The sequence below is a fragment of the Apis cerana genome, linkage group LG9 (assembly GCF_029169275.1).
Source record: "Apis cerana isolate GH-2021 linkage group LG9, AcerK_1.0, whole genome shotgun sequence".
Classification (NCBI taxonomy): Eukaryota; Metazoa; Arthropoda; class Insecta; order Hymenoptera; family Apidae; genus Apis; species Apis cerana.
In genome coordinates this window covers 8,730,847-8,741,708 of record NC_083860.1, presented here as the reverse complement: position 1 = coordinate 8,741,708, position 10,862 = coordinate 8,730,847, and the positions used below count along the sequence as shown (strand labels likewise).

At 44.0% G+C, this 10,862-nt stretch overlaps 1 protein-coding gene and 1 long non-coding RNA gene across 7 annotated transcripts in view; one reads left to right on the top strand and one right to left on the bottom strand.

Annotated features, from left to right (window-relative positions):
• LOC108004171 (neuroligin-1) overlaps positions 1-10,862 on the top strand; it is a 240,568-nt gene that overhangs the window by 156,526 nt on the left and 73,180 nt on the right. The window lies entirely within an intron of this gene.
• Positions 1-10,862, bottom strand: part of LOC114577871 (uncharacterized) — a 131,041-nt gene that overhangs the window by 66,387 nt on the left and 53,792 nt on the right. For 3 of the 4 annotated variants that reach the window (XR_009831153.1, XR_003698281.2, XR_009831150.1), the window contains exon 5: positions 101-211. The exons of the other annotated variant lie outside the window; for it this stretch is intronic. This is a non-coding gene — a long non-coding RNA (uncharacterized LOC114577871). The remainder of the gene's footprint in view (positions 1-100; positions 212-10,862) is intronic. 4 annotated transcript variants of the gene reach the window in all.

Here is a 10,862-nt window from a genome sequence, read left to right as displayed (position 1 = left end):
CAGAAGGTTTAAATGTCAATCGGATTGAAATAGAGGAGAGAGAGAAAGGGAGAAAAAGAAGGAAAAAGAAAGAAAAAATTGCGGAAAATTGTCCACTCACTTTGGTTGGCAGATAATTTCCCATCGAGTGGCTGACTTTAAATAACCTTGGACGACATTTTCCGCGACCTTCGACCACCTTCGGGTCGCTCGTTTATTTAAATATGTTGCGCTACAAAAAGAAAAAAAGATATCGTTCCATAAAAACAAGGTTGACCTTTACGCCCCTCTCACGCTCCCCCCCGTTTATAAAATTATGCAATCCTCGAAGCCAAGCAAGTTTGGCACCGATTTTAACTATTTAAGCGACCTATTTTAAATTAGCCTTAGCGTCGCCGATAGAAACGTAACGTCGGGACGTGGTTATAAATTACTCGAAGGTAAAGTGTGGACGTTGAAATGGCTTAACACTCGTTCCTTGAATAATTTGTCACGATAGGGTGGTGGGAAAGGGGGCGCGATACGACATTCCAAAGGTCTCCTAATGGCGGTCGGTATACGTGATTCGGGATTAACCATCCTTCTAGGTCACAGACGATCGATTTCGGATCGTCACCACGAGGCGTAATGCGTCTCGCACGTACGTCTGCCCAATGTGTCACACTCACGTTCCACGCGCACCATTTCTGTGTGCCGCATACACGTCGCAATCATTGCGTGCGGACGACCCGTGAATTTTCGATGTTTCCACTTCCCCTCTCTCTCTCTCACTCTTCTATATATCAATTCGACCATTATGGTTATTTCCGTACTTATTTCTCCGATCAATCCTTCTTTCAAATACTCGAAAACTATCGTGCTTAGACGTAATGCATCTTTAATGGATGTATCGTATATTTTTCTACGCAATTTCGAAATTGTCGTTCGAAGGAATAATAATGACATCTTTGCAGAAAGGAAAGACATATATCGATTAAATTTTAAAAGAAATGAGATAAGAAAGGGGAATTGGAGATTTTGGAATTTCGTAGAGAGGGCGAGGTGGACGCGTGGAGGCCGACAGGGGGGCAGTATATCGCCAAAGTCCGCAACTTGATGTCTCTGCCGTGCACGGTCGGTTCCTGCTACGTAATCGTGCATAATAATTATGATGTCATCAATTAGCACGCCGCCAGTGACATTAATGCCCGGATACCGCAGATCCTACTAGTGGCGGTGGATTAACAGAGTGCGTCCCTGCTCTGTTTCTCGATCTGTTCTCCAAATCATTGCTAATTATCAAAACACCTTCGTTCATTAACCGGTGAAATTGAAATTTCTCTTCTCTCTCCCCCCTCTCTCTCTTCCTCATTCCGTCCAGCGCCACTTCATCCCCTCTCCACGAACGTCGTCCGTTCGCGCAGCAGACCGTTCGTTTCTCCATTTTGGAACCATTTCACCGCGGCCAGGGATTTCATTTGACCGCTTAGCAGCCGTGAAATCGTATTAATTATACGGGCGAGTTCTGGACGCTCGTCGTTTTTAATTATGTTAACGTATGCGGTCGAGATTTCGAGATGGAATCCGCTTGGTCCGCTGCTATTCGACAAGCTCGGTCCCAACCAACTCTCCGTGACATCGGTGGAAATTGAGTTTATCGGCATTGGTCGCCAGTATTATTGTTTTAACGATAAATGATGTGACGTACGCGTTGCGTAATTCCCTTCTTCGTATCCACCCAATCATTGCCCCAATCGTGTTGATCAATGATTTTCTATCAATTTTCCCATCCATTTCTTCGCGTGGCAATGCTCGATTTACTTATTGAACCGGAATCGGAATAATACTGTAATCGATAATAATACAACGAAGTAAGAATAAAACAATGATAACTGGACAAGTGGTATAAATCGATAATAACAAATTTATTGAGAGAATAATCTAAATGGATATTAATCTTTCGCGAAACGGTGCTGTATAAAAAAATTTTTCACCATTTTTCTCCTCGATTTTTCCTCCCTGCCCGAAACAATTTCACTTTAATTATTATTTTAAGAGTGATTACCCCCTTTGAAATCGCTTTTTCTCTCGCTCAGCCTCGATAACCAAAGAACTTCCTCAATCTTCAACCCCCTTCCCTCCCTTCAAAATATCTTTCTTTTTAGGGATGAAGGATGAACGGCTCCCTATGGAATAAGCTCTAATGGATCCCCTCGATGTACAATATTATCAGGATCGCCGGCTTAATTGGCAGCCCTACGAAGGAAACCCGACAAGTTCGTATAGTTGGCAAGCCACGATCCTTTACGGAAACCACTCAATATCTGGACGATAACGCCCTGCGAGTGAACCTCTCCGCGGTCACGAAACAGGAGAGCCACGCATAAAATACGAAGCTGTCGTCTTCGATATTCGACCGTTCGCGCTATCGAAAAGTAGAACAAAATTATTTCGACGCCAATTCGAAAGAAGCCCCTTTCGACGATTCAATTCCTTAATTTATATTTTTAATCGATCTCCTTTTTCTTTTGATTTAAAAAAGAAAAAAGAAAGAAATCTACGATAGATCCTCCTTGTATCGGAGTGTTTAGATAAATCTTCCAAAAGTCATTAAAGAAGTCATTCCGGCAAAATTTATTGGAAACGATAGAAATTGTACCGCATTGCGCATAGCGGACCAAACCGAACCCCCGTACGAAATCGCAGGAATCTTTTTACCGCGGGTGTACCGCGCGGTTTCTCTTTGCAGCGGCGCACAAATCATGCGGGCGATTTGTCGTAGGAACCACATTGGACCAGGAATAACACGACTAATTTATTCGACGCAGGCGACGGCGATGCGGTCATACGGAGAGGGAGTCTAGGCTATCCTTTCACGCTCCAATTCGCGCGCATGCGTATCCCTTCCTCCCTCCCCCTCCCCCCATAATTCGCTAATACAACGTCTCGATTTCTGCCTCACCGGCCCCTAATTAATAATTCAAGATCTATTATCCCTGGCTGCTTCGAAATTCACGTCTCGCCATGTCGAAATGCCGGACGAGTTATGCGTTTAATTATCCTCGATCGTGGCGCCGTGTCTTCTTAAAATTACACTATTCCTTCCACCGTTCGAGGATAATTCCCTCCTTTATCGCTAATATATCGATAAGGCAGATATTACCATTTTGAAAATTGAAAGTTCGCTTAATGAATTTATCATCAATTTTATCATCATCATCATCATCATCGGAAAAATAACATTCTGTCGATAATTGCAAATGCGTAATTATTCGATTAAAGTATCATTGGATCTATTTAAACGAGAAATATTATCTTTTATCTCCCTGCGAGTCCAGTTTACAGCTCAGTCACAGAGTTAAAATAATTACGTTAAGTATCGTAGAATTAAAAAAAGAACCGTCTGGCCGCACACCGGTTTGATTCTACTTGCCGCGCTCCCTTAATTAAACTCGCTGCATCGCAACGCGTGGGCGAAATTATACGACGCGTTTTATTTTTCCTGGTTTCAAAGAAATTTAATTTACTTAGGGAGAGAGAGAGAGAGCGCGCGCGCGCGCATACGCACACACACACATACACACACTTTATCTACTTTTATTCCGCGCGTTTTGTTCCGCGCGTGAATTTTTTAAAGGAAACCGTCGCCCCGTCGAACAAAAGAATCGAGTTCCCCGCTCTTCCGTTTGCCGTTCCAATCAAATTTTACTTCGTTTGCATATATATTTATTTTTCGAGTTCTACGCGCTTTGTCGTATAGATTAACGCTCGCCCCGCGTTCGCGTTCAACTTTGTCAAACAATTCGTTGTTGAGGGGGGTTTCTTTCATGTATTATTCACGCTATGGGACACGCAACTCGAGTTTACCGCGAGTACGCGCGGTTCGAAAAATGTAAAAAAAAAAAAAAAAAGGAATTCCGCTTTGAATTCAGTGAAACAGCTGGGGTTATCCAGCGTTTATCTTTCATCTGTGATCTTAAAAGGTTCGTAAATCTTTCGAATTAATCGATTAATTATCGTAGACAGGGAGGACATTTTCATTAAGGGAACTCGTCGAGTCGATAAATTAAAACCGCGTGCACACTCGTCACCCTGTTTTTTAATCAAAGTTACACAATGTTTCCTGAACGGTCTGTACATCGCAGCGACAATGCAAACAGACCGAGTTAAGAACCACAACTCTGACATAATACTAATATTTCCTCACTTACGGCGTAACAAAGGGCCGTTTGCAGTGCAAACATGGCTCTTCCCCGGCGGTGTATCAGCAAACGAAAACTTCCACTTCGTTACGAGACGCGCATTAACTTCGTCTAATTCGTGGAACACGGCCGAACCGGTTGAAAAAGGACGACGCAAATCTGTCAACCGCAAAGCGGTTAAGCTCCAGATTCTGTCAACTCTTGTCCATTATTGTAATCGGTCACCGTCATCCTGAACGTTCGTCAAACAGAAAAACGTTCGAATTTTCACAAGAAGTAGATCTTCGTCGATACGATTCGCGTATCGATCGCACGAAAATAAATACACAGGATAGAGTGCTCCTATATCTATATAATCTAATAATCGATGGTAAAAGTAAGTATCGTGTTCGAGATAGTCCGATAGTGAATAGTTTCTGGTCGATCGAACTGTATTGTCTCCACTTCTTCCTCCATCGATCGTTCGAGCGTAGAACGCAAAGACGAACTTCCTAATTCGTTGTACGGAACCGATTCATCGGACGCGAAATTCAATTGTGATCTGGAAACAATCCGTGACCACAAGAGATGGAGCACTTTCTCGAGTACTTGGACATATATCTCACAAAGGGTGAAGTTTCGACATAGCTTTCGACGAGTTGAACTGCATTGGATAATTCGTTGATTTATTCCAGTTTATAATAGGAATGCAATTAGTCGAGCAAGTAGTATAGGTCGATCATATATCGGAATCGAGGATGTTTGAAGAAGTTTGAAAAGGTGGGATTCGTGTATAGCGACGATCTTCGGGGATCTTCAAGTGGTATTATTAAAAACAATACAATATGTATGCACGTACGAATCGATCCAACTAATTTTGGAAACGACGCGGAGTACGTCTTCGATTTCGATCGTGAGAGACTCCTGCCGGGAATCCTGTTAATTCTATTTTAATCACCGTAAAGGCGCTGTTAGAGATTAGAGCCAGGGACGGAATACGATTAAACCGTGGTCAAAGGGGATTTTCAAAGTGTAATTAATAAGATTGTACGCCCGACACCAAGTTTTTCAATTACATTTTTCCTTCAACGACATTTTAATCTCATGTCCGAGATTGAACCGACTTAACTACTTAGTCAGCTTCGTCCAAAGGATTTTCGAACCTCGGTCGAGGTCTCGCCACCCGGGATAAAGTAGGTGGAAACTGGCGTCACTGTCGTTACACTACCCAACTCGAATCTAGCAGGTTCTAGCGTCTATCCCCGCGGGAATGGAGGATCATCGCTCGAGGCGAACCGAATGTTATTCCCATTGTTCCGCGCGATCCGCCAATCTTCCCTATATTTTCCCGCGAGTCGTCCCGAGCGCTGCTCAATTACTTCCATTTCGAACCGATCCAAATTATCGTCGCGAACCTCCTTTCCTTTCTTCGAGATACGCGTCGTGTTAATTTTCCGTTCCACGCGTTTCCTCTTCCGTCAACACCTTCTGCAAACATCATCCTGTACTCGATCGTCCCACCACCGATCTCTTGTTATCACTTAAAACATCCAACATTTCGAGAACAGGAAGTTTTTCCCTTCTCCCCCATGCGTAAATATTCGTCAAAAAAAAATTCATTTCCTCCACATCGGGCGACAGACGCAATTTTCCGCCCAATAAAAATATCTTTCGATTCGTGGAGGAAGAGGGGATGGAAGATGGGTAGGGGAGGAGGGAAGGGGGAGAGGAGATAAATCGAACGAAGGCAATATTTGGCAAGAAGCAGCCGGTATCTTTTGCCTCGGTTAAAGGCTCGCGCTGCATCATACCTTCGAATACCGTCGGTAGCCAGATATTTATGTAGCTCGTTCCGGGACGGTTGGGGAAAGAGTGGGGGGAGGAGTGGTGGTAGTAGTCGGTCGATCGCGGGCACAATGTATTGTTTTCGGATATTCTCCGGTTCATTCTCTTTTGTTTCTCGTTCCAGCGGCCGGCTATCCACTTGCGAGCTCGATTCGAGCAAATAAAGGCGAATCCAAAGAGGGGGAGAAAGGCAGAACTGAAACCACCTTTCTTCTTCTCTCTCTTTTTCTCTTCGAAATGTCGCTCTTCTTTCTTTATTCCCTTGATACTTCTAGAGACAGAGAGAGAAAGAGAGTTATATATATTCACATCCACCGATATCGGTTCGAATTTCAGGATTTTAAAAGCTGTTTTAAGCTGACTTTATCGGCTACGACGACATCGCGAATTAGCCCCCGCGCCAGGTTTTGTCCCGTGCGATACATCCTGAAGCGATACACCTCGAGGGGGTTTTACAGCCTATCGTCCTAGTCGGTTTTTCCAATAAGGGGTGCGTACGAGGAGGACGAGGAGGAGGAGGAACGTTCTTTCTTTCCGTTTTCTCTCTCTCTCTCCCTCTTCCAAGCGGTTGGAAACAAGTGACAAGGCTCGTATTGGCTCGAAAAAGATAATCGTAGAACGGATAGTTGGAATCGATTTATCCGACGAAGGGGGAGTAAAGAAAAAGAAAAGAAAAAGTGTTTAAAAGAGCACACCTCGAGCTTGAACTCGATTTATAAAAACACACACCACCTTGTGTACGCTCGGTTCGAGCTGGTACATACGTAAAAATAAAAATGCAAACAGGTGAACGACGTGCACGAGAAAATAGATAGCGGAGAAGTTACGGTGTGGAAAATCTGGTATCAAAATAACCTGTTTCAGGGGGATGTGTGCGTGTGTGTATATATATATATACATACATACATATGCGAGGAGAAATAAGAAGAAGACGACCGAATTCGTGTTTGCCTAGTCGACGCCTAGTCGAAAACCACGAGGGAATTCGTCGTGGGACCGTGGCGTGCGCGCGTCTTGTCCTCCGCGCGGAAAGAAAAATAAAAGAGAGGCGGCGCGACGTTAAATTTACGCGGGGAAGGGCTCGAACGTTGAGCTTTTCAAAGCGTGGTAAAGCGGCGAATTTTTTTTATACTTTGTCCATTTAATTCCTTCCCTTCCCTTCCCTTCCCCCCTGGCGTTTCTCTTTTCCGCGCGGCCCGACGACTCTGAATAATGATTTTTCCCTTTATTTATCGCGTCTCGCGTTGGTTTTGCGCGCGTTTCACAAAACGAAAAATGAGTTTAAGTGGAAAGTTGAGGGTCTGAGGAAAATCTAGGTTATTCTATCCACGGCAAATATTATTTCTATCCTTCCGCGCGTTTCGCGAATTATTTATACTCGTCGATCGTCTCAATTTAAAAAGAGAGAGAGAGGGAGAGAGTGATTTCCGCTCTTTCTCTTCGAAAAAACGAATTTTTGAAATAAATTGCAAAAAAATTCCAGTATCCAGTGAACAATATGGTTCGTAACGAGAATAAACGTTTAATAGCGAGGATAGAGAGGGCGATGCACTGGTTGTTACAGGGGTATCAAGCCCGTCGAACCCCATAATAAGCCATAAAACTGTGTCATGGTGGATCGGGCGTAACGCAATTACAAGTGCGCACGCGGTTTCGTTTCGAGGCCGCTAATTCCCCGCGGATAAACGAGGTCGGTGTACCGCCATTGTGCCGTGCGATCATCCCGCAAAAACGAATTCAAAGGATTAATTAAACGGTAATCCGTCGATGATTGACCATGATAGGCCGCTTTTACGCTGGCTTATCACCGCGTAAGCCCACCGGTTCTCTGATTCGCCATTTCGATACAGCCTCATCTACCTCTCCTTGTGTAAAGGAGCAAAACCTCTGTTCGGACACGGTGAAAACGACTCTAATGATCGGCCGGTATATTTATAACGCCCGATATATTTTGCCAAGAATAGAAGAAATTGGAAATCGCGATATCGATTTCGATTAAATTTCGAATAAATGTGGTCGCGTAGAAAGGTGAAACGTTTCTTTATCGATTTATTTCTATCCCGCGGTGGGTAGGGAGGTAATATCCTAATGTTTCCAAGATTCCATGAATAAATTAATATTCATAGAAAATTGAAGCTTGTCAGGTTAAAAATGGATCGGGGAAGAGTGTTTCCATTCAACTTCTCCCCGCAACTTTGCCCCGCAGTTACTCCTAGGATGAATTATAACAGGATGAAAGTTGATATCTCCGTGGATAGACATTTCGCTAAAATTTTCTAATCCATTTTTCCCCTTCAGTTCAAAATTTAAACTTTCGAATCGGTTTGACACGAATTCGAGCTCCCTATCCCTGAACGAATTAAAAAAAGGGAGCGAATTATTCGTGCTCGGGTCAATCGGCAAATCGGGGATGATTTGAAAGGGAAGTTCCTGGTTTTGGTCCGGTATTTAATAGATCTTATATCACCTTTGATTAATTTCGGTATTGGCAAGCGTGCATCGTCCGATCCGGATCAATAGACCCGCCCGGTTGCTTCACCTTATTCAATACCCGTTAAGCGAACGCATAAACTCGATTTTTGTTTCCTTTCTTTCTTTTTTTTTCGAGAGCGTGAGCCGTTACGTAGCCAGAGCTATCGTGGATTGCATACGTTTCGCGAGTAGGAAATTGATGGTTCGATCGATCTCCATTGGTCCGCGCGGAGTTTAAACGTTCGAAGAGCGGCGCTCTTCCCCTGCATTCGGATTGTTCTGATAAAAGGCGGGGATTGATTAGAATGATAGATAGACTCTCGATTTTCCTCTCTTCGAAGAAGAGGAAATTAGATTCTTAGATTTTCCCAGGTCGAGATTTTTTGTCGAGATTTTTTTTAATCTTTTCTAATTAAATCGTTAAATCGTATCGCGCCTCCTTCCCATGTCTACACTCGATCGAGTAACAACCGAATGATGTGTATTCGTTGTCCTGGAGGATTGGATTACGATCGTTGATCGCAGTGAACGGGGAGGAGGGAGGGAAAGCAGATTCCAGCTTTGTTGCTGGAATCGAGAATTCGTACTCGAGACACGGCGACAAAGGGAACTATTTGAATTTCTAGGAGCATCCCGATCAACTGCGAGGATACACACAATAGGCTAATTAAAGATGAGAGAATTATCTAACGGATATCAAAGGATATCCGCCGATAGGGAAGATATTCAACGATCAAACGTTGGAACTGCGGTGATGATCGATCGTCCGCGGGATATTTTGTCCAAATTGACATTTGGCCGAAATATTATTCCCCCGCGTTCGCGTAATAAACGTTACGCGACCGAAATAATTGTAAATTTCTGTCAACATCCTTTCCAAAAACGAATAAAAGGGAAATATCGGCGTTAAAATTAGAGGAGATGGCATCTCTTTTACAGTATATTCAAAGAAAGTCGAGAAACAACGAACTAATCCAACTATCGAAAGAAGTACCGTTTCAAAAAACGGTCAAGAAATGGTATCGTTGGTTCGGGATCTACGTGCACAAGTTGATCGTGATTTCGCAAAATTAAAGAAGATGACAGCTCTCTCTCTCAATATATACAACTCTTCCACGGCTTAAAGAGACAAGGAACTATCGAACGTTTCAAACGATCGAAATGTATCATCGGTTCGAGATCGCGCAAGCTGGTCGTGGATTTAAAGAAAGCCGAGAGACGACGAATCATACATACGTCGACCACTTGGTCAATCGAACGTTTCAAAGAACGGTCGAAATATCGTCGGGTCGGGATCGCTACGTGCACAAGTTGTCCATGATTTCGCGACACGTGGCACGATAAATACCATCGCGACCTCCTTGGATAATTTATTCACCGAGTTAACGCGCCGACCTGGCACTTCTCCCCGTGGACTCCTTCTCCCTTCCTCCCCCTCTTTGCTCTCCTCCATCTTCTGTATCTCGATGGAAAGTGGGTCGCGTCGAGGTTCGAGGTTATCCACTCTCCTCGAAGATTGCCCGCGACCGGACCTCGCCTCCTTCCAACACTTTTTCCTCGCCTCCGATTTTTGCCGCAATGCCAACGCTGTTACCACCCTTCCTTCCTTACACGATCCCCTCTTCAACGATTTTATCCATCCATTTTCGAAAAACCATTTCGAACGAACGTTTGGATTTGAACATCTATCCGTGGTTATCTCTCATCAGTTTTTGACTCGAGTCGTTTTCTTCATTTTCTCGATTTTTATTTTTATATATATATTTTTTAAAAGCCTTTATTATCGAAGGAGCGACAAAGTTTGGTTGGATTTGGATGGTATTCCGACAGAGATGGCGGGGGAAGGAAAAAAGGAGGACACTGGTGAATCTGGGTCGGAACCGTGAGTGTCAAGGACGCAACTCGTTACGCCTCGTTTTCGTCTTCACCGCCTTTTATCGCTCGAAGATCGTATACCCCATTCCGGCGATACTTAAACGAGGGACACCCATCTCCTCTCATTCCATTACCCCAATTTCACGCTCGTCGAATGCCCCAAAAATTTCCTCCAACGTCGATTCAGAAAGACGAGAATACTCTCTCTCCCTCTCTCTCTTTCTACTTTCCTCTTTTTCCTTCTAAATCCAAGGTTGAACCGGAAGAAAAATCTCTGGGCTTTCCGTGATCGGATTCGTGCAATCGCGATCCTCCATTTCCTGTTTGTACGAACAACCACGGATCGGTGTCCCCAAGGAGCCAATCCAATGTTGTTCTTGGCCACTAGATATTCCACACGAGCACAAGGTGAAATTCCAACGCCTTCCCCTCTCTGGCTTTCAGATACGATCAACGAGGCACCAACGAGGTCTTCCATCCAACCCCGCTTGCTTTCCTCGATGCGTATCCCAGTCCAACTTTGCCTCCAAA